At 41.1% G+C, this 25,036-nt stretch overlaps 1 protein-coding gene across 2 annotated transcripts in view; it reads left to right on the top strand.

Moving 5' to 3' along the window:
• Positions 1-25,036, top strand: part of LOC122551613 (activin receptor type-1-like) — a 165,838-nt gene that overhangs the window by 52,680 nt on the left and 88,122 nt on the right. The window lies entirely within an intron of this gene.

Below are 25,036 nucleotides of genomic sequence, written 5' to 3'. Positions count from 1 at the left end.
ACTTTCGCTCTGCTGTCTCATCTATCCACTTCTCTTCCTCTGTTACCTTGCCTTTTCAATAATACTATTACATCATATTTAGAGTCATAGATGTACAGCATGGAAACAGACTCTTTGCTCCAACCCGTCCATGCCAACCAGATATCCCAACCCAATCTAGTCCCACCTGCCAGTGCCTGGCCCATATCCCTCCAAACCCTTCCTATTCCTATACCCATCCAAATGCCTCTTAAATGTTGCAATTGTACCAGCCTCCACCACATCCTCTGGCAGGTCATTCCATACACGTACAACCCTCTGCGTGAGAAAGTTGCCCCTTCGGTCTCTTTTGTACCTTTCCCCTCTCGCCCTAAATCTATGCCCTCTAGTTCTGGACTCCCTGACCCCAGGGAAAAGACTTTGTCTATTTATCCTATCCATGCTCCTCATAATTTTGTAAACCCCTATAAGGTCACCCCTCAGCCTCCGACACTCCAGGGAAAACAGCGTGAGCCTGTTCAACCTCTCCCTGTAGCTCAGATCCTCCAACCCTGGCAACATCCTTGTAAATCTCTTCTGAACCCTTTCAAGTTTCACAACATCTTTCTGATAGGAAGGAGACCAGAATTGCATGCAATATTCCAACAGTGGCCTAACCAATGTCCTGTACAGCCACAACATGACCTCCCAACTCCTGTACTCAATACCAATAAAGGAAAGCATACCAAACGCCTCCTTCGCTATCCTATCTACCTGCGACTCCACTTTCAAGGAGCTATGAACCTGCACTCCAAGATCTCTTTGTTCAGCAACACTCCCTAGGACCTTACCATTAAGTGTATAAATCCTGCTAAGATTTGCTTTCCAAAAATTCACATTTATCTGAATTAAACTCCATCTGCCACTTCTTAGCCCATTGGCCCATCTGGTCCAGATTCTGTTGTAATCTGAGGTAACCCTCTTCGCTATCCACTACACCTCCAATTTTAGTGTCATCTGCAAACTTACTAACTGTACCTCTTATGCTTGCATCCAAATCATTTATGTAAATGATAAAAAGTAGAGGGCCCAGCACCGATCCTTGTGGCACTCCACTGGTCACAGGCCTCCAGTCTGAAAAACAACCCTCCACCATCACCCTCTGTCTTCTACCTTTGAGCCAGTTCTGTATCCAAATGGCTAGTTCTCCCTGTATTCCGTGAGGTCTAACCTTGCTAATCAGTCTCCCATGGGGAACCTTGTCGAATGCCTTACTGAAGTCCATATCGATCACATCTACTGCTCTGCCCTCATCAATCTTCTTTGTTACTTCAAAAAACTCAATCAAGTTTGTGAGACATGATTTCCCATGCACAAAACCATGTTGACTATCCTGAATCCGTCCTTGCCTTTCCAAATACATGTACATCCTGTCCCTCAGGATTCCCTCCAACAACTTGCCCACCACCAAGATCAGGCTCACCGGTCTATAGTTCCCTGGCTTGTCTTTACTGCCCTTTTTAAACAGTGGCACCACGTCTGCCAACCTCCAGTCTTCCGGCACCTCATCTGTGACTATTGATGATACAAATATCTCAGCAAGAGGCCCAGCAATCACTTCTCTAGCTTCCCACAGAGTTCTTGGGTGCGCCTGATCAGGTCTTGGGGATTCATCCACCTTTAACTGTTTCAAGACATCCAGCACTTCCTCCTCTGTAATCTGGACATTTTGCAAGATGTCACCATCTATTTCCGTACAGTCTATATGTTCCATACCCTTTTCCACAGTAAATACTGATGCAAAATATTCATTTAGTATCTTCCCCATTTTCTGCAGCTCCACACAAAGGCCGCCTTGCTGATCTTTGAGGGGCCCTATTCTCTCCCTAGTTACCCTTTTGTCCTTAATATATTTGTAAAATCCCTTTGGATTCTCCTTAATTCTATTTGCCAAAGCTATATCATGTCCCCTTTTTGCCCTCCTGATTTCCCTCTTAAGTATACTCCTACTTTCTTTATACTCTTCTAAGGATTCACTCGATCTATCCTGTCTGTACCTGACACATGTTTCCTTCTTTTTCTTAACCAAGCCCTCAATTTCTTTCATCATCCAGCATTCCCTATACATACCAGCCTTTCCTTTCACCCTGACAGGAATATACTTTCTCTGGATTCTTGTTCTCTCATTTCTGAAGGCTTCCCATTTTCCAGCCGTCCCTTTACCTGTGAACATCTGCCTCCAATCAGCTTTTGAAAGTTCTTGCCCAATACCGTCAAAATTGGCCTTTCTCCAATTTAGAACTTCAACTTTTAGATCTAGTCTATCCTTTTCCATCATGATTTTAAAACGAATAGAATTATGGTCGCTGGCCCCAAAGTGCTCTCCCACTGACACCACTGACACCTCAGTGACCTGCCCTGCCTTATTTCCCAAGAGTAGGTTAAGTTTTGCACCTTCTCTAGTAGGTACAGGCACATACTGAATCACAAAATTGTCTTGTACGCACTTAACAAGTTCCACTCCATCTAAACCTTTAACACTATGGCAGTCCCAGTCTATGTTTGGAAAGTTAAAATCCCCTACCATAACTACCCTATTATTTTTACAGATAGCTGAGATCTCCTTACAAGTTTGTTTCTCAATTTCCCTCTGACTATTGTGGGGGGGTCTATAATACAATCCCAATAAGGTGATCATCTGTTTCTTATTTCTCAGTTCCACCCAAATAACTTCCCTGGATGTATTTCCAGGAATATCCTCCCTTAGTATAGCTGTAATGCTATCCCTTATCAAAAATGCCACTTCCCCCTCCTCTTTTGTCTCCCTTTCTATCCTTCCTGTAGCAATTGTATCCTTGAGTATTCAGCTGCCAGTCCTGCCCATCCCTGAGCTATTGTCACCCAGGTGAATGCCTCCCTTCAATTAACCCATCACTATTAGTTACTCAGTTACTCCACAGTCAGGGAATCAAATATATGTTGACAACAGTCTTCACCAGTTTCCTTGATTTCAGGATGAACACTGTGTGCTGTCAGACCATTGACTGATATTAGGTTGAATTAAGAGTGCTTTTCAACTAACACCAAGAAAACTGAATCAGTTTTTGCTCCTACAATAAACTCTTCTTTGTTGCTGATCCAAGCACTTGGATTCAATTTATACAAAATCACAGCATCCTATTTTATATAGAGTAAAACATCACTTGTCCGTCACTAAAGTGGTTTACTTGCGCTTCCACAATGGTTTCCCATATTTAATGTATTAGAGCCACTGCCATTGAAGTCTTCAACTATGTTTTCTGTATTCCAGTTCAATTTATTTTCAAAGTCATTCTTCCCATCCTCCATCCTCTATTCTCCATAAACATTAACTTATTCAAAACTCATACTGCCTGCACCATATTTGACATTGCTATCATCAGTTGTTGTTCATCTACACTGGCTTTGTCTTCAATTTGAATTTTAAAAATCTGTGTATCAATTTCCTTCACTATCTCACCTGACCTCTTCGAGTCTTATAACTTGCATCTTTTGGCTCTCTGTTTCTACTGTTCTGTACATCCCATTTTTCTAACATAGCCTTCAGCTGCTATGACCCTACTGTCTAGAGTAATGTGTTTACCTCTAATCACTTTGGAAGGGAAAGGTCTCTCAAAACTTTGAGCAACAGGTGAGGCTATATGTCTCAGTAAATACATTAATGGAGAAGGATGTTGCCAGCAAGCCAAAAAGATGTGTTGCCTGACATATAAATGAGTGATGTGGGGCAACCACCTGATGGAGTGGCGCTCCGAAAGCTAGTGATTCCAATTAACCCTGTTGGACTATAACCTGATGTTGTGATTTTTAACTTTGATGTGATTTGAGTTTGTGTAATGTCAGATATGTAGGTCATATGCTAGAGTAGTGCTGGAAAAGCACAGCAGGTCAGGCAGCATCCGAGGAGCAGCAAAATCGACGTTTCGGGGAAAAGCCCTTCATCAGAAATGAGCCTCTCGTTCCTGATGAAGGGCTTTTGCCCAAAACATCTTTTTTTTTCCTGCTCCTTGGATGCTGCCTGACCATGCTGTGCTTTTCCAGCACCGTTCTAATCTTGACTCTAATCTCCATCATCTGCAAGTACCCACTTTCGCCTATGTAGGTTGTATGTCTGAACAGCTGGTGGATTGTATCAAATAACATGTCACTAGACCATACACAGTGGATAGGTAACATGCTGTTTGTGCTCAACCAGCTCAGCCCATGTTGGCAAGCCTCTGAGAAGTATATTCACGTTAGATGTGTTTCTGCTATTGAAAATTATTTTTCAACTCATCTGAACTGTTTAAAGTTATGGTTAGACCTGAAACCAGGTCATCATTTGGGTTCACAGTGTAATGTATTTGCGAGGCGCTCGAAGCTACATATAGAAAAACACTGGTCCCTGTTTTATGTAGCCAAAAATAATTTGAACATTTGCACAATTTAACAAAAATATAATGGTCCAGCTCTGTCGCATCTCCATGACAAAACTATGACCAATCAGAATTTGTCTGGCTGGTCTCCGAATGAAGGTCAATAGGTAACTGTTCTTGCTGTGTCTTTAGTCCAATGTTCAACCAATCATCACCCTTTTCTCATGCAGTATGAAATGTCATTCTTTTCTTTTCAGTTTGTTGCTTATGTTCTAGTTCTGATGAATGCAAGACAAAAGCTTCAACTTCTTGTCTCCTTTTTAGCCAAATTTAGGAAATAGTGCTTGTGATTCTAGTCCAGAAAGGAGGGAGACACAAAGCAAGAAATTACAGTTCAGCTATCTTAACATATCTTGGGCTAAATGTTGGAATTTATTATGTACTTTATAGCTTGGGTACTTAGAAAATCACAATGCCATCAGGCACAGTCAGAATGGTTTCGTGAAAAGAAATTGACCAGTTGACTAATGTATTGGAGACTATTTGAGTAAGTAGTGAGCAAAGTGGATCAAGAGGAACCTGTGGATGTGCTGCTCTTGGATTTCCAAAATGCATTTCAGAAAATGCAATATGAAATGCTTTTAAGCGCATGGTGTTGAGTGTATTATAGTTTTGTGTTCACTTCATAAATTTGCCAAAAATCATACTGGTACTGATAAATGGACACAAGTTCTGTTTATTTGAAGCTCTGATTTGGTATGGAAATGTAACTCTTGCAAGTAAGCACAGCTACAGGAGGAAATTTTGATTGGCAATGGCTGATTGTCAAATGTTCTACAACCTGGTTACTTGCTCATCAGCATATTCACTATCAAAATGATAGGACTAGAGGGAATAAGTCCTTTAGTGTGGATAGAGGATTGGCCATCCAACAAGAAATGGACATAAATGGTTCATTTTTGGGTTGGCAAGGTGTGGTGAATGATCAGTGCTACAGCTTGTACCATTATAATCTATATTAATAATCTTGATGAAGCAATCAAATGTATTGATTGCTAATTTTGGTGATACTAAGTCGATAGGAAAGTAAGTTGTCAGAGGAGCTGGGGAAGGTGCAAAATTATACAGTTAGATGAAACAGTTGGGCAAATATTCGGCAGATGAAGGGTCTGTTTCCATGCTGTACATCTCTGACTCAATGAAGTTTAAAATGAGTAAGTGGGAACTTGACTGCTCTGACAGGAAGAATAGAAAAGCAGCATTCTACTTAAATAGGGCGAGATTTATTTTTGAACTCTGGTGTCCTAGTACATGAATCACATGATTTAAGAAGGCAAAAAACGTATTGTAGCTTCTTGCAAGAGCAATAAAATATAAGGATGTTTTGCTACAGTTAGACAGAATGTTGGTAAGATCACATTTGGACGACAGTTTCGGTCTTTATATTTAACACACAATACAAATGCTTTAGAAGCAGTTCATAAGGATGCATTCTCAGCCATCTGCTGCACTCCCTGTACATCCACTACTGTGTTGCCAAATTCCAAACTAACGCCATCCTACAAGTTTGCTGATGACACCAGCATGGTAGGAAGGGTACCAAACAATGATGAGTCATAATACAGAAAGAAAATATAGTGACATGGTGCAATGATAACAACCTCTCTCTCAATGTCAGCAAAACTAAGGAACTGATCATTGTCTTCAGAAAGAAAGGAGAACACACCACTACCTACAGCAAGGTGCAAGGAGTGACAATAACTGACAACCTGTCCTCAACTTGCCACATAGATGCAACAGTCAAGAAGGCATAACAACACTTCTTTCTCAGGTGGCTCAGGAAATTTGGCACATCCATAAGGACCCTCTACAACTTCTATAGATATACCATAAAAAGCATAATATCGTTTTTCTCTTCTTTTAGTACGAGGAGCAAAGGAGAGGCAATACTTGTCCGGAAGAGTCTCCCATTTAATTTAGTAAATTGTTAAAGATGAGTATGGTCTGTTTGTTATTCTTAAGGCCCTTTTTATAAATGGTGAGGAATATGGTATTTTGAATAACTACTGTTCTCTGGTCCACCCTCTTAAATTTCTGACTGATACACTAACTGAAGGGGAATCTAATCTAAGCTGATGGCCTTGGCATCGCAGCATATTATTATTGGGGGGGGTCTTTAATTGCATTCTGGATCCTGTGCTGAATAGAATGCACAAAGGCACCGCCCCCCCCCCCCCCCCCCCCCCCCCCAAGCTTGCTTCACAATCGAAGCAGTTGAATGATCTCTGTGGAACTAGGGTTGGTAGACGTTTGGAGATATTATACCCCATGGGCAGAGATTTTACTTTCTTTTGCAATCCTCATAAATGTCACACAAGGATTGATTGATTATTTCGTAACTCCCATGGCTTTTTTACATTTAGTGGTATCCTGTTTGATTGGGAAAATTGCCATCTCTGATCATGTAGCAGTGCATTTAGTGGTTAGTATTAAGGGTGATGCAATGAGCTCATGATACTAGTGAATGGATTCCTTCATCCTCAAGAAAAGCAAGTTTGTAGAGTACTTAGTGAATTTGAAGCTTTTTTGGCCACTAACTCAGGTACAGCTAATAGTCAGTCCATTCTTTGCGAGATTGCTAAGGCCTATGCTAGAGGGATAATTATCTCATACTCTGCCAGCCAGATATAACAGAAGGGAGAGCAGCAGCGTCTGCTAGAAGCACGACTGAAGGCAGCTGAGACAGCATATTACAGTAGACTTGTCAGTGACTAAACTGCAGCAGATCACAGCTCTCCAATCTACTTTAAACTCCACGCATCAGCAAAGAAGGAACTTTCCTTTGTGAAGCAGAGGCTGTTTGAACATGGTGATAGGTTGGGTAAATACTTTGCATATTTGGTTCAGAAGAATACCTCCTAGTCTATTGCTTCTATTAGGGAAGGGAATGGGACTCTTACATACGATGCTAAAAACGAACAATGAGGCGTTTCGGAGGTTTTACTCTGAACTTTACCAGTCTGAATGCTGTGAGGATGGATGGGATAAGGCGGAGGTTTTTTTTTATGAATTCGGATCTTCCCGGTGTGTCTACTGAGCAGGCGTCTCTCCTTAGTGCTCTTAACAACCCAAGAGGTACAGAAGGAGGTGAGGCAACTTCAAGATGGTAAGGCGCCCAGCCCTGATGGCCTGCCTGGTGAGGTTTATAAAGAATTTGTAAACATGCTGTCAGGGCTGATGCTAAATGTGTATAACTATTCATATAATTGGGATTGTCTCCCACCGTTCTTGAGAGGCTAATATCCCTCTTATCCTCAAGAAAGGGAAGACCCCAGAAGACTGTGCTTCTTCCAGACCCATCTCGCTTTTAAACTGATTTTAAAATTTTTATCAAAGACTCTGGCATTGAGGTTGGAAAGAATGTTGCCCTCTATTGTTAAGGAGGATCAGATGGGGCTTATAAAGGGTCGCAGATCTCCTAATGTTAGGAGAACTGCTTAACATTATTCAAATGTGCCAGCAACGGTCCGTTCAAGGGTTGGTGGTTTCTTTGGATGCATTTGACTGGGTGGAATAGCCATATCTGTGTTATACTCTCGAGCGGTTTGGCATGGGGGAAGTGTTTACTAGATGGGTAAGGGTCCTTTTACAGTGGTCCTCTGGCAGCAGTTCTCAACTAATGGTATACGGTTTTGATAATTTTAACATTGGTAGGGGCAGTCAGCAAGGCTGTCTCCTCTCACCTTTGCACTTCACATTGGTGATTGAGCCGCTGGCAGAGGCCATTCGTGGGCACCCTAATATAGCTGTCCCAAAGGTAGGGTCAAAGGTGCATAAGATCACCATTATATGTGGATGATCTCCTTTTTCTTTCGAACCCAGCAGTTTCAGTGCCCTATTTGATACAATGTATTAATTCATTTTTTTTTCTCAGGTTACAAGATCAATTTTTCAAAATCAGAGGCTATGCCTATGGGGGTCTTAGGGAATACTGGGCGTTGAAGGTGGGTTCCCCTTTTAAGTGGGCATAGGGAGGCTTTCTTTATTTGGTCCTCTGTTACCTCTAGTTTCCATCAGTTATTCAAGGCTAATTCTGTTCATTTGTTTGACAAGATTAAACAAGACCTTCTAAGATGTGGGGTGGGGGAGCCTTTCCAATATCATGGCTAGGTCGAGTTGCTCTTTTTAAAATGAATGTTCTTCCTAGGTTATTATACCCTCTGTTGGTGCTTTCCTTGCTTTTACCTGGAAAGACATTTAAAAATTAAGTGGTTGATTTAGTTTTATTTAGCATCAGAAGCGGCCCCATATCAGACTTATGAAATTGCAAACCCCCCAGGGGCTGGGAGGAGTGGATTTCCCAGATGTAAGAAAATATCAATTGAGCTCCCTTCTATATTTTGAGTGATTTTGGGCCTGTGAGGGCTTGGTGCCAATAGGGTTGGACGTTGAGGCCTCCCAGGCAAAGTGTCCTCCTGTTTCTGGACAAAATTAGGATAGTTGCAGAATGTTGCCCTCCACACTTTGACAGTATAAATAACTATTGGATTGTGGCAATGAGACAGATGGAGGATAATATGTCTAAAACATTTTCCATACTCCCACATTGGTATGCCAGGTTTCCGGTCAGCGACAATGGATCCCAGGTTTCAGTCCTGGGTGGATAGGGGAGACTCTTGTTTAGGTGACCTGTATTTGAAGATGAAATGTTAATGTCATTAGATAAATAACTCGTAAGTATGGATTATAGAGTAGGGACCTCTTCCGTTTCTTTCTGATCAGAGATTTTAGCTGAAAAGAGACTACACTTCTGACTGAGGGTTATTGATCTGATATGGCAAAGAGGGCCTGATAGTCTACATCCCAGGGAGGTGGCTCGAGAAATCGTGGATGCGTTGGTGATTTATTTTCCAGAGTTCAATAGATTCAGGATCAGTTCCTGCGGATTGGAGGGTGGCTAATGTTGTACCACTTTTTAAGAAAGGTGGGAGAGAGAAAGCAGGAAATTAGTCTGACCTCAGTGGTGGGAAAGATGCTGGAGTCTATTATAAAGGATGAAATTACGACACATCTGGATAGTAACAGGATAGGTCAGAGTCAGCATGGATTTATGAAGGGGAAATTATGCTTGACTAATCTTCTGGAATTTTTTGAGGATGTAACCCTGAAGATGGATGAGGGAGATCCAGTAGATGTAGTGCACCTGGACTTTCAGAAAGCTTTTGATAAAGTCCCACATAGCAGGTTAGTGAGCAAAATTAGGGTGCATGGTATTGGGGGCAATTGGATTGAAAGTTGGTTGGCTGACAGGAAACCGAGTAGTGATAAACGGCTCTGTTTCGGAATGGCAGGCAGTGACCAGTGGGGTACCGCAGGGATCAGTGCTGGGACCGCAGCTCTTTACAATATGTTAATGATGTAGAAGATGGTATTAGTAATAAAATTAGCAAATTTGCTGTGATACTAAGCTGGTGGCAGGGTGAAATGTGAGGAGGATGTTAGGAGATTACAGAGTGACCTGGACAGGTTAGGTGAGTGGTCAGATGCATGGCAGATGCAGTTTAATATGGATAAATGTATGGTTATCCACTTTGGTGGCAAAAACAGGAAGGCAGATTACTACCTAAATGGAATCAATTTAGGTAAAGGAGCAATACAGTGAGATCTGGGTGTTCTTGTACACCAGTCAATGAAGGTAAGCATGCAGGTATAGCAGGTAGTGAAGAAGGCTAATAGCATGCTGGCCTTCATAACAAGAGGGATTGTGTATAGAAGCAAAGAGGTTCTTCTGCAGCTGGACAGGGCCCTGGTGAGACCAGTTCTGGTCTCCAAATTTGAGCAAAGACATTCTGGCTATTGAGGGAGTGCAGCGTAGGTTCACGAGGTCAATTCCTGGAATGGTGGGGCTACCTTACGCTGAAAGACTGGAGCAAATGGACTTGTATACCCTTGTTTAGAAGACTGAGGGTATCTGATTGAGACATATAAGATAATTAAAGGATTGGACACTCTGGAGGCAGGAAACATGTTTCTGCTGATGGGTAAGTGCCGAACCAGAGGACACAGCTTAAAAGTACGGGGTAGACCATTTAGGACAGATGAGGAGAAATGTCTTCACCCAGAGAGTGGTGGCTGTGTGGAATGCTCTGTCCCAGAGGGCAGTGGAGGCCCAGTCTCTGGATTCATTTAAGAAAGAGTTGGATAGAGCTCTCAAGGATTGTGGAATCAAGGGTTATGGAGATAAGGCAGGAACAGGATACTGATTAAGGATGATCAGCCATGATTATATTGAATGGTGGTGCAGGCTCGCAGGGCAGAATGGCCTACTTCTGCACCTATTATCTATTGTGTTCCGGCTAAGAGCACATTGTCAGTGAGTAATCCCTATCATTTGTTAGGAGGAGGTTCCTTGGGTGACATTGAGCAATTATGGAAGGTGAGACAGAGAGAGAGAGACGTGGGAGGACATTTTGTGAGAATGTAAGGAGGATTTTGATATGTAATAGGACCCATGCTGTGCAGTTAGATTCTTCACAGGGTTCATCTGACCCCAGATCATCTTGCAAAATTTAAGCAGGGTGTGTCTTCAATGTGCCCCGAATGTAAAATCAATATGGGTATCCTCACTCATTGATTGTGGTCCTGCCACAGGCTCCCTACATACTGGAGCACTGTGGCAGGAGTAATAGGGAGGATCTTGGGGGCCAAAGTCAAGATGGACCTGGCTTTTCTTCTCCTGGGTTTGCTGAATTTATCTCCCTTTTTTAGAGAAGTTTGGCATCCTCATTGTGAGAGGAATAACATTGATGTGCTGGGTGTCTGAGAACCCCCTGGGTCTGTCAGGGTGGCATAAGTTAATTATGGAACACATTTCTTTGGACTTTCTTACTTACATGGTGCACCAGAAAACGGACAATGTTTATAAGACATAGCAGCCCTTTTTGAATTATTTGGAAGCAGATCTGCCCATCATTTTAATTAGGGCTTTTGTCCAGCCATGGTGGTTTGGTGTAATAAACCTAATGTCTGAGAGGAAGAATTTCAAGTATAGGGTTTAATAATTCTCTCCAGGTTGAGAGCTGAGGTCCTGTTACACTGAGCAGCGTTATTTACTTTATTGATGTGTAATGAGTGTAGTTGAGTTCTTTTGTAGATAGTATAGTACTTGGTTTATTTTTCATATTTTTGTAATTGTTTCTTCAATAAAATTAAAAAAAAACACTGTCTGGGTGCACAATGGCCTGGTATGGCAACTGTTCTGCCCAGGAAAGTAAGAAACTACAGAAGGTTGTGTGCACAGCCCAGATCATCAAAGAAGCCAACCTCTCATCCACGGACTCTGTTTATATGTCTCATTGCCACAGAAAGGCTGCCAACATCATCAAAGACCCATCCCCACCCCAGTCATGCTCTCCTACAACCTCGTCCATCAGGCAGCAGATACAGAAGCTTCAGCACTCACCAGCAGGTTCAAGAACAGCTTCTTTCCTACTGTTGTTAAACTGATGAATGGCCTCTCTAACTTCATCATTTACAAGACCAATGTTATTTGATGTTGCCCAGTGCACATCCTGTGTGGTTTAACCCATACGCCTTACTGTGTAGAAGTTTTTTTTTCACCCTATGATCTGTATGTCCTTACTTTGATCTATTTTTTTTTTTGCAAAAAAGCTTTTCATTGTACTTACATGATGACAGTAAATCAAATCAATCAAAGAAGGTTCACTTAACTAAATACTCAATTTGGTATATTGGTGGTGCTTTCTTGTGAAGAACAGCTGAAAAATCTAGGTCTGTATCCAGTAGAGTTTAGAAAAATGAGGTGATCTTGAAACATAAATATCTCTAAAGGAGACTTGACTAGGTGAATGCTGCAATGATTGCAGTTGTGGGAACAATTAGAACGAGGGAGAATAGCTTAAAAGTAAAGAATAGAAAGAGTTCTGGAGAAACTCAGCCTGTCTGGCAGCATCCGTGGAAAGAGAAACTGTTATTGTTTTGAGTCCAACATGACTTTATTGGACTCAAGTTAACTTTGTTTCACCCTCCATAGATGTTGCCAGACCTACAGTGTTTTTTCTGTATTTTCTGTTTTTAACCTCTGATCTTCAGCATCTGCTGTATTTTGTTTTCAGTAAAAATAAGGAATTTAAGACTGAAGTGAGAATTCCTTTTCTTTTGGATGATAAAGAGTCATTTGAACTCTCTTCAGAGTTGTAGAGGCAAGGTCATTGAATTTGTCTAAGCTCTATAGCTGGTAGATTTTTGACGGAGTCAAAAGGTTATCAGGAATAGGAGGAAATATGAAATTGGGGTCACAGTTGGATTACCCATGAACTTACTACCTATTGGAGTAGGTTTGAGGGGCCAAATAACCTATTCCTGCTCATAAGTCTGATGTTCTGAATTGTTGGAGAGTTGATCTGCTGTCAGCCTATCCTTCTAGAATGACCAAATATTAAGAACTAGAGAGCTTCATTTAATGTGCTGCATCTATATTTGGTAAACCATACTTTGCAGTGAGTTATTCAGCCTAAACCAGAAAAGGAATACATTATCAGCACAAGACCAGTATATAGAAAATGTATTATTAAGTAAGGTGGTCTTCCACCTATTTCTACCACAGAACAGCAAATGCAAGCAGGAATAGGAACACACAGTATGGGAAGGTATTTACTTGGGGGAGGGGAAATTATACTGTTATTAGAAAGGAGCTGTGGAGTATAAATTGGGAACAGTCATTCTACAGGAAATGAATAATAGACATATGGAGGCTGTTTAAGGAGCACTTGTTGAGGGTGTTGAATAACTTTGTCCCACTGAGACAGGCAAAGAATAAGGTGAAGGAGTCTTTGACAAGAGAAGAGGAGCTTCTTGTCAAGAGGAAGAAGAATGTTTACTTATGGCTGAAAGCAAGGATCTGGCACAGCTTTAGAGGATTACAGGGTAGCTAGAAAAGAACTCAAATGGACTGAAGTGAACTAGGAGGGGGCATGAAAAAGCCTTGGCAGGAAGGATTAGGGAAAACCCTAGGCAATCTACACCTATGTGAGGAATAAGAGAATGATCAGAGAGAGGGTATGGCAGACCGGAGATAGTGGCAAGAACTTGTGCCTGGAGCCTGAAGAGCTCGGGGAGGCCTTAATATTTTTTTATTTGCTTCAGTATTCACTGGAGAGAGGGACCTTGTTGATAGTAAGAACACTGTGGACCAGGTTAATAGACTTGAACAGATTGACATTAAGAAAGTGGTTTTACTGGAAATTCTGGGAATCATCAAGATAAATAAGTCCCCAGGGCTGGACCAGATATATCCAAAGCTACTACAGGAAGCGAGGAATGATATTGCTGCACTCCTGGCGATGATCTTTGCATCCTCGCTCTACATGGGAGTAGTACCAGGTGATTGGAGGGAGGTGAATGTTTTTTTTTCAAGAAAGGGAATAGTGAAATCCCTGGGAATTGCAGACCAGTCACTCTTATGTCTGTGGTAAGCAAAATACTGGAAAGGATTCTGAGAGAGGATTTATAACTATTTGGGAGATCATAGTTTGATTAAAGATAGTCAACATGGCTTTGAGGTGCAGGCCATGCCTCAAGCCTTATTGAGTTCTTTGAGGGTGTGATGAGACATGAACAGTGGATGTGGTGCCTATGGATTTCAGTAAGGCATTTGGTAATGTTCCCCATTGTAGACTCATTCAGAAAGTTAGGAGGTATGGGATACAGCGAAATTCTGGCTGGATAGAATTGGCTGGCTTAAAAAAAGGCAGTGAGTGGTAGTGGCTGGAAAGTATTCTACCTGGAAGTCAGTGACCAGTGGTGTCCCATCGGGATTTGTTCTTGGGCCTCTTCTTTTGTAGTTTTGAAGAAGTGGAAGGGTGGGATAATAAGTTTGCTGATGACACAAAGGTCAGTTGTGTTGTAGATAGTGTTGAAGCCTGTTAAAGGCTACAACGAGACATTGACAGGATGCAGAGTTGGGCTGAGAAGTAGCAGATGGTGTTCAACGTGGATAAATGCAAAGTGATTCATTTTTGGAAGGTCACATTTGAGTGCTGAAATACAGCACTCTTGGCAGTTTGGAGGAACAGCAGGATCTTGGATTCCGGTTACATCCCTCAAAATTTCCACCTAGGTTGATAAGGTCATTAAGAAGGCGTATGGCGCTTTGGCTTCCATTTAAGAGAGGGATTGAGTTTTAGATCTGCAAGGTTTTGCTGCAGCTCCATTAAACCCTGGTTAGACTACACTTGGAATATTGTGTCCAGTTCTGGTCGCCTCATAAGAAGGATGTAGATACTTTGAGGTTGCAGAGTAGGTTTACCAGGATGCTGCCTGGATTGGAGGGCTTTTCTTATGAAAAGAGGTTGAGTGAGCTTGGGCTTTTCACACGAGTGGAAGAAGAGAGGTGACTTGATACAAGGTGTGTTTAGGTTACGAGAAGCATAGAGTAGATAGCCAGAGACTTGTCCCCAGGGCAGAAATGGCTGTCATGAGGGGTCATCATTTTCCTCCAATTACCTTAAAATTTAGAGGAGATGTCAGAGGTAGGTTCTTTACACACAATAATGGGTGTGTGGAATGCACTGCTAGTGGTGGTAGAGTTAGAGACATTAGGGACATTTTAAATGACTGCTGGACAAGCAGTAAATTTGAGGGATGTGTAGGTTAGGTTGATCTTATTTTAAGATAAATGCTTGGGCGGAAGGGCCTGCACTGTGCTGTACTGTTCTATGTTCGATAAAATCCATTGAGATTAGCAAATATTTCAAACTGTAGGGTAGAAGTTGAAATGATCTGGACCTTTTTGAAGCCGTTAATGTTGACCACTAAAACGTTTAAAAAGAAATCTTCACCAAAATAGATACTTCTATTAGAAACAGGATATGGATTATAACGATAAATGTAACTGAAGCAGTTTAATGTTAGTGTGGAACATGATTCCAGCAGCTCACAAGTATCATTTTAATTGTGCAAGACTGGAAGTTGGATGTGGAAAGTTCACTCATAATTCTTCTGTGAATCATTGAAAGTTGACTCTTTCAAAGGATTTTATTTAAAGGGATTTATCTTTGTGAGCTGGTAGAAATTTTTCAAAATCTTTCCATAGATAATGAAGGAGCTGGATAGATCTGGAGCTGGCATTTTCTTTTGCATAAAGGACGTGGAAAATGTCAGATCAATTTGATGAATAACTTTCTTGAATGAGAGTTTATGCTCTGTGAGGGACAATAGAGCAAGAGTGCTCGAACTTTAGAAGCCTTACCTCAAATGTGTTTTGCAAGATCTAGTAATCCTGATCAAGAAGCACAAGTGACCTCTATTTTATTTTCTAACTTGCTGGTTTGTCCTGTGTGAAATGTGAGTATCTGGGGGAGGTTTTTAATGCTGTCTCTTGATTAAGAGAATTCCTAATTTAGAGCATCTGGATTTTTAGTGACTACTCCAGCTTCAGTTATATAATGATTGCTTATGACTTTAAAATGCAAATGTTGGGAAGGATATTATGACATGGCGGTGAACCCTTCTGTTAATTAAACCAAACACCCAGAAAAGCTCACCTCGTCTCATTCTGTTAAAATGAGTGATCGAGAACTCCCAAATTCCACTATTTAAAGGAAAAATTTACTTTATTCCTTAAATCTAAAAGTGAACATTAAATAACAACTACTCACAACTTTAAGCCCCCGTTTGTCTTAACTGCCTACAACTCCATAACAATATAATGTTCCAAGGCAAGCACTTATGAAAATGACAACAGCTTTGGGGGGGTGGGGAGATCCAAGATGGCAACGATCTAGACTGATCACTGGGCTGTGTACCACAACACTGGCAAGAGAGCTGTAACCCATCCCAGTCCAGTTATTTTTACATATTAAGACTCTGAAACGATTGTAGAATCTCAATTTTTTTTTTTTTCCCCTTCATTCTCAACATGAGGAAATCCCCAAAAAAGGGCAGTTTAAGCCTGGTTTTGGTGTTTAACTGTCCTGGTTGCCATATTGGCAATGGGGTGGGAAATAGGGTTTTAGGGTGTGTAAGTACTCCATGCCATTGGTGTTTTATACATGGTCTTATTTTTTGGCTTTTCTTGTATGTAATTTTTGAAAGTTTGCAGGTTTGTTAGTTGTAGTTAGTTTGTGTAGTTTTTATGTTCTGTGGATTTTCTTTCATTCTGGCTCAGCGATTTTGTAATTCGAGACTCCGGAGAGGAAGAACTAAATGTTGCTACAGAATGTTATGGCTAATGTTCAAATGGTGTACCTGAAACATTTTAAGGGGAGCCACTCATCAATCAAGAGGAACAAGGTACTCTCCAGCCTTAAAAAGGAAAGGGTGAATGTCACCTTTATTGCAGGAGACACACCTAGATGATACAGAACATTTGAAATTGCAACAGAGTGGGTTTGATCGGGTTTGTTTCTCATCTTTTAAATCTGGGAATAGGGGGTTGACCATACTTGATAGGAGGAATCTCCCATAGTGTGTTAAAGACACATACAGGAGGTTGGTAATCCTTAAAGCCTTGATAAATGGAGATGAAAGCGGTATTTTAAATGTTTACTTTCCCCCGGCCCACCCCTTAAATTCCTGGTAAACGCATTGTCTTAACTGATTAGTCTTGCATCCCTGCATATTATCATGGGGGGAAATTTTAATTGTCTTATGGATCCCATGGTAGATAGATTGCCCAAAGGCCTCCCCAAACCTTTGTTATAATCTAAACAATCAGAGGATTTGTGTGTTGAACTCCAGGTTAGTGGACATCTGGAGGCATCTCCACCCTACAGGCAGGGATTTTACGTTTTTCTCCAATCCGCACAAGTGCCACACCAGGATTAATCTCTTTTTGATTCCCATAGCACACTTGGACTCCGGTGGTGTTCTGTACAATTGTTAATATTGCCATTGCTGATCACGCTCCAATGTACTTATTGATTTAAAAGTAAAGACATTATAGCAAGTCCAGGACACTAGCGAATGGATCCCTTCATCCTTAAGAATAGTTTGTTGAGTTTTTCTGCAATGAATTCAGGGCTTTCCAAAACACTACTTTCAGGCTCGGCCAGTAACCCATCCATTCTCTGGGAAACCACTAAAGCCTATGCCAGGGGTTAGTGACTTTCTATTCTGAGTGGCAGAAGGCTGACCTGCAATGTCTACTCGAAACACCGATGAAGGCAACAGAGAAGACATACTTTGATAGCCCCTCGTTGGCTAAAATTGGAGGATCACAACATTTCAGTCTACGCTGAACTCCATACATACACAGACAGCTAAGAAGGAGCTTACTTTTGCAAAACCAAGGTTGTTTGAGCACGGTGATAAACCGGGCCAGTACTTAGCATACCTTGCCCGGAAAAAGTGCCCCTCAAACCATCACCTCCATCAGGAAAGGTGGTGGAAATCTAATCTGTGATTCTAAAAGGATTAACACGGCATTTCGGAGATTTTACTTCAAATTATCAGTCTGAAAGTTGAGGCTGGGCAGGTTAGGATGGAGTATTCTTTTTCCCAAGAATTTGGATCTCCCAGGTGTAACCCCTGAACAAGAGTCTTTTTCCTTCATGCCCCACAGTCAGTGCAGGAGCCTGTGAAGCAGCTGCAGAGCAGAAAGGTGCCTGGTTCTGCTGGTCTTCCCTGTGAATTTTATAACTAAGTTTTCAACGTAACTGTCAGGACCAATGCTTAGTATGTTCAATGATTCATACAGTCATGACCACCTCCCGCCATCCTTAAGAGAGACCAACATTTCTCTTATTTTTAAAGAGAAAGCTCCAGAGGACCGTGCTTCCTGTAGGCCCCATCTCCCTTTTGAATGATTTCAAAATCCTGTCTAGACCCTTGCCTTAAGGCTTGAAACTGTTTTGCCTTTTATTATTAAAAGTGACCAGATGGGCTTTTTATGAAGGGGTCCAGATCTTCCAATAATGTCAGCAGGTTACTTGATATGATGCAAGCATGCTAACAACAATCTGTACAGGGATTAGTGATCTCTCTAGATGCAGTGATGGCATTGGTCAGGTTGAGTGGTCATACCTTTCTCTGCTTTGAGCGGTTAAGCTTGGGTGAAGTCTCTATCAGATGGGTAAAGGTTCTTTATACTGACCCTCTTGCTGTGGTTCTCACCAATGGTGTGCGGTCAAGCAATTTCAATATCTTTTAAGGGCAGTTGACAGGGCTGTCCCCTCACCATTTGCTTTTTACATTGGTGATTTGAGCCATTGGCGGAGGCTGTTTGTAGGGACCCCAACATCCCTGCTGAAGAAGTGGGGTCAAAGTCACACAAGATTACTTTGTATGTGGATAATGTCCATATGTTTTTATCAATGCCAGCAGTTTTGGTACCTCATCTGATACAATGTATCAATTCCTTTGCCTTTTCGTGTTACAAGATCAATTTTAAAAAATCTGATGCTATGCCTATGGATGGTCTCCCAAAAATACCTGGTCTCGAGGGTGAATCTCTATTACCCTTTTAAGTGGTCATGGGGAATTTTCTTAGGCATATTCATATTCCTGTTTTTGACTAGCTGTTTAAAACTAATTTTGTCAATTGACAAAATCAAACAAGACTTTCGAAGATGGGAGGTGCTTCCTGTTTCTTGGGTTCGATCGGATAGCCCTCATTTAAAATTAATATTCTCCCCCATCTATTGTACCCTATGTGAACGCTCCCTTTGATCTTCACTAGGCAAACATTCAGGAGACTGAATAGTTGGTTCAGTTCTTTCATCTGGCATTGTAAGTGGCCCCTTATTAAACTAAATTACAACTGCCCCACAGACTGAGGTGAGTGGACCTCCCGAATATTTAAAAATACTCAAATAAGCTTGTTTTTATTTTGTGCGTGACTGGGCCTGTGGAGACCCACTTTCAATATTGCCATGCTGTTAAAGCATGGAGGGAAATGTGGCAGAGTAAGGCAATATTGCCAAAACATCATTCTTCGCACCTATAATTGGCATGCCAGGTTTTCCATCAAGGATGATGGATTCTGGGTTTAAACTGTCTCCCTCAAATAAGTCACCCAGGCAAGTCACACCCTTAACTGCCCAATGATGTCTTTTGACCAGTTAGCTCAGAAGTACGAGCTACCTAGCAGGGATGTTTTCAATTTTTTTTTTCCAAATCCAGGACTTCATTCAAAAAAGAACTACACTTTTAACTGACTCCAATGTCTCCGAAATGGAGAAGAGGGTGCTTAGTGCTAAGAACACACTTTCTGTCAGCACTATTTATCATTTATTACATCATCCGCCGTCACTTCCGCCACCTCCAAACAGACCCCAGCACCAAGGATATATTTCCCTCCCCTCCCCTATCAGCTTTCCGTAGAGACCACTCCCTCCGCGACTCCCTTGTCAGATCCACACCCCCCACCGACCCAACCACCACTCCCGGCACCTTCCCTTGCAACCGCAGGAGGTGCAACACTTGCGCCCACACCTCCCCCCTCACTTCTCTCCAAGGCCCCAAGGGAAACTTCCATATCCGCCACAGATTCACCTGCACCTCCACCCACATCATCTACTGCATCCGCTGCAGCCGGTGTGGCCTCCTCTATATTGGGGAGACAGGCCGCCTACTTGCGGAGCAATTCAGGGAGCACCTCTGGGCCACCCGGACGAACCAACCCAACCAACCTGTGGCACAGCATTTCAACTCCCCCTCCCACTCCACCGAGGATATGCAGGTCATTGGACTCATCCACCGCCAAACCACAACAACCCGACGGTCGGAGGAGGAGCGTCTTATCTTCCGACTGGGAACCCTCCAACCGCAGGGGATGAACTTGGACTTCACCAGTTTCTTCATCCCCCCTCCCCCCACCTTGTCTCAGCCGGATCCTTCCAGCCCGGCACCGCCTTCCTGACCTGCAGTCTTCTTCTTGACCTCTCCGCCTCCACCCTACTCCGACCTATCACCCTCACCTTGACCTCTTTCCACCTATCACATTTCCAACTCCCCTCCTCCAAGTCCCTCCTCCCTACCTTTTATCTTCTCCTGCTGAACACTCTCTGCTCATTCCTGAAGAAGGGCCTGTGCCCGAAACGTCGAATCTCCTGTTCCCTGGATGCTGCCTGACCTGCTGTGCTGTTCCAGCAATAAAGTTTCAACTATTTATCACCTGTTGAGGGTGCTGATCCTTGGATGAGACCAAGCAGCTTTTAAGGTTGGGAGAGAGAGATGGGTGTTGAGATCTCCTCTGAGACAATGGGAGGATGTTTGGGAAAATGCATAAAATATCTCTATTTGCCTTGCAGTTGAAGATTCTCCACCGGGTCCACTTGGCTCCAGATTGTCTGTCAAAATTTAAAGTGGGCATATCTTCTTGTCCCAAGTGCAAAACGAATACGGTCTCTCTGTCTCTGGTCCTGCCACAGGCTCTGGACATAGCAGGGCACTGTAGTAGGTGTAATAAAGGATTTTTGGGACATAAGTGGAGATGGATCTGGTCTCTCCTCTTAGCCTGGTTAGTATACTTCCTTTAGATGTGAATTAAAAGAAACTTATCAATATCCTTACTTATTTCGCAAGGAAAAGCATTCTGCTAGGTTGGGTGTCTGAAAATGCCTGAGTTTATTGGATTGGTGTAAGCTAGTCATGAGCATATCCCTAAACTGAGAATATCTATACAATGTGGTGGCTCTTTTTACAATTATCTGCTCACACATTTGACTGCCACTCTAATAAGGACTTCTATATAGCTATAACAATTATGTTTAATGAATCTCACAGTAAGAATTACAAACTTATATATAAACGCTCTTGATGGCCAAGAGCTATTTTCCTGCTGAGCTGTATTATTATTATTATTTATTATTACTAATATTTATTAATGTATTTGGTCCTTTTTTATGTATTTGTAGATGTGTAGTTTTGTTCTTTTTTCTTTGTACTGTTTTGAATTTAAAGTCTCTTTTCATAAAAATATATATTTTAAAAAAAATTGCATCAACTTAATTTCAAAACCATACACTGGCTGTCGTCATCTTTCTTTTACTGTGAATACTTTTTTTTCCTATGAAAAGGTACCTTTTCATAGAGAGTGTGTTGATGGCAGTTACTCTGTCTGACTTTCAAACTGCCTGCCTTTTATATACCCAACATCAGATCTTCTGATTCAATGTTGGCAAAAACAATAAATTCAAAATTGATTTGGGTTTTATTGTCCTGGGGCATAATCTAAATTGGTTAGATTCGAATTGTTGTCAAAACAGCAGTCAGCTCGGGTATCTAGTTCACAGGCAAATGTTACATATTTTCAATTTTCCAGTACACTGTGTGCTAGTTAGTCATATGACAGGTGTTTGTAAGCCCTGTGCAAAACAGCATTCAGTCTCTCCAGTATAATACATACCTTCACCTTCATAACAATATGAAATCAAACTAATTAGCTCAGACTGATCAAGTGTTGGAATAGATTTCCAGGCAGCATTGTTGGAGCAACAAGCATGAAACTTTATAATCCGACGGATTTTGTGATGTATGGGTGGGAAGTGTTGGGCATTTCAAATTTTTTTTTTTATGAATAAAACATATTGCACCCATGATTATAATCTGAATCTTAGGAATTAAGTATTCTGTAGAAATGAGCACAGTCATAAAGCTGTACAGCATGGTAACGGACCCTTTGGCTCAACTTGTCCATGCCAACTAAATTAACCCAATCCCATTTGCCAACATTTGGCCCAAATGTCTCCGAGCAATAAAAAAAAATAATGCAGCCTGATAGAGGCAAATATAGTGGCCAAGCTTACCTTGGCCTTGGAAGGCCACTCAGTCATCCCTATGCCCTGCCTCTGACTCAACCTACCCTGCAATCTCCATCCTGCACTCACTCACATTTTGCTCTGGAATCCCACCTCAACTCTGCGCATTTGATTTACGGTTGCAAGATACACTGCTGCTGCTGATAACATGAAGAGTCATAAGCCTCACCATTGCCTGGGAGGTCTGAGTTCCCCTTCAGGGCCATGAGTACAGCAAATGCTTGTAAGGACAGTCAGACCTTCTCCATGGAACTGATAGGGTGTCCTGCAAGGTCTCTGAATGGTGAGCAATAACTCCATTTGATTGACAGAATTCCAGACCAACATTAATGTCTCCAATTATTTTAGAAAGCTTGTGTTTTAGTTAACATCAGAATTTATGCAGGAGCCATGTTTCAGGGCAGCTGTTTTTCCAGTGCTTTCTCTGCATGGCTGTTACTTGTGAGTAAACTTGCAAATGATTGAGTAGCTGCATTGGAGGTTGATGTTGCTGTGAATTTTCCCTCTGAGAATGCTGGATGGTAAACACTGAGTGGGATCCCTGGGGTGGTTTTGTTTTTCCAGGCCAAGATTTGAACCAGAAATGCTTTTTTTTCCCCCTCTCTCTCATCTCAAACATTTCCCTCTTCCTATCCTTTTTCTCCCAACTTAAATTTAGAGTTTTGGAGACAGGGAAAGGAATGAATTAGAGATGATAGCATTTTGATGTCTTAATTTGTGTATGGTGTTATTCAATTTACAATAACTAATAGATATATTTGTAAAGTACCATTTTTAAAAATGTTTTTATTGTGAAAGATTTTTTAAATGTTACAACAAGCAAGACCATTCAAAAGAGTACACAGAAAAAGCACTGATCTACATTCATGTATAAATATGCCTATGGAATAAAAGAAAATAACCCACTAAATACATAAATAAATAATAACTAACAACTGCAAACAGTCTACTCCAATCAACTTTTGAAAGTTCTTGTCTCATACCATTAAAATTTGCCTTATTTCAATTATATCTCTAACTTTTATGGAAGACTTATCCTTTTCCATAACCATTTTGAAACTAATAGAATTATGATTGCTAGACCCAAAATGTTTCCTGCTTTTACTTCAGTCACCTGCCCTGCCTTATTGCCAAAATGAAGATCCAATTTTGCCCCTTCTCTAGAAGGAGCATCCACCTATTGATAAAGAAAATTTTCTTAAACATTTGACAAATTCTTCACCATCCAAACCTTTAACACTATGGTAATCACAGTCAATGTTTGGAAAATTAAAATCTCCCATTATTATAATCTTATCCTTATATATGCGAGATCTCCCTACATATTTGTTTCTCAATGTCTCTGTTAGCTTTTGGGAGTGGGGGGAGGCAATAGTATAATCCCAAAGTGATCTTTTCTTTCTTTGTAATTTCTACCCACATATTTTCACTGGACAATTTTTCAGAAATATCTTCCCTAGTTACAGCAATAATGTACTCTTTAATAAAAAAAAAATGCCCCCCCCCCCCCCCAAGACTTCCTTCATCCTAGCACCAGGAACGCAACAAACCATCCTGAATTTACACTCATTGCCACAGAATCCTCTGTCTATTCTCCCGACAGAAGAGCCCCCATTACAATAATTCCATTAAATTTTGTTAAATGCTGCCTAACATAAGAATCATTCCTAGCGTTCAATAACTGACTGCCCCTTCCATATTCCTCAGAGCGACTATCCCCTTCAAAAGTTCCAAAGAAAACTAAATGTCTATTTGATAGAGGAATGGTCGCTGGAGACTTTTAAACTATCTTACCTTTCCTGATAGTTACCCATCTATCTGACTGATCCTGCTGCGTAATAGCCTTTCTAAATCTGCTAGCCCTCTGAACCTGATATATGCCCTTAATAATATTAAGCCTTAAAAAAACTTTCATTAACACCTGATATATAAAATAAGCTATCTTTCATTACCTACAGGTAATAATGTTAAAATGGAATAAAGTAAAATATATACATCAAACATACAAAATTAAATAAAATCAACCACTCTGTTACATTGTGGAGGGGAGCACATATAGAGGGATGATCTGTCATGTTATAATTCAGAAGAGGAAATGAAAAGATGTGTGTTTATTCATTCATTGGAAAATATGTCTATCAACCCAAGATGTTCCTCCCCGATCTGAATGAAATGAGGGCATACTATTCCTTGAAGAGTAGCCCAATCCATTTCTGCCCATCACTTGCTCTTGTTGAAATCGATTCCCGTAATGAGCAATTTTTCCTTTAACTCCACTTTACTTATTTTGACAGCCTCCAGATAAAATAAGTTATTTGAGGTAATTGCATGTTTTTGGAACTGATTATTAGGCTCTTCATCTGCTTTGTTGTTTGCAGGACTTTTGTTTTTGCACGAAACTGATTGCAGCATTTGTTTGGATAACAGTATGAGTGCATGTTAAGTAGAATGGATTAATTTGGAACTGCTTTGGAATGCTACCAACTACTATAAGTTTTTTTTCATGCACATATTGATGTAAAATCATTCAAATCTAAATTGATCTTTTTATTATATGCAACTATTTCAGTGAGGTCATGCTGCTCATAGTAGGTTGGACATGATGTACATCATGGAATTCTGCTAATTTTATTGTCTTCTAGTAGGAATAGAAAATGAGGGCGGAGGAAAGGGAGTTTGTGTTTATGCCTGGTCTTTTGTTCTCAGTCTCTGTACTGATAAAGTAACTAACTATTTAAATTACCTTACATTTATACAACTCTTGTGGCCCACTTGAGAAAATATGCTAAAATCAAGTTAACAGAAAGAAAGACTGACAAGGTTCCTATACATTACAATAATTACTGTTTATTACAAATAAGTAAAATTTAATCATAAACAGTTTATGAACTATCAACATCCTGG

This window comes from Chiloscyllium plagiosum, unplaced genomic scaffold, assembly GCF_037043375.1.
Source record: "Chiloscyllium plagiosum isolate Xiang-an unplaced genomic scaffold, Cpla_swu_hap1 HiC_scaffold_7, whole genome shotgun sequence".
In the NCBI taxonomy this organism is placed as follows: Eukaryota; Metazoa; Chordata; class Chondrichthyes; order Orectolobiformes; family Hemiscylliidae; genus Chiloscyllium; species Chiloscyllium plagiosum.
The sequence above is the reverse complement of the archived record's forward strand: the minus strand, read 5'-3'. Positions and strand labels throughout refer to the sequence as shown.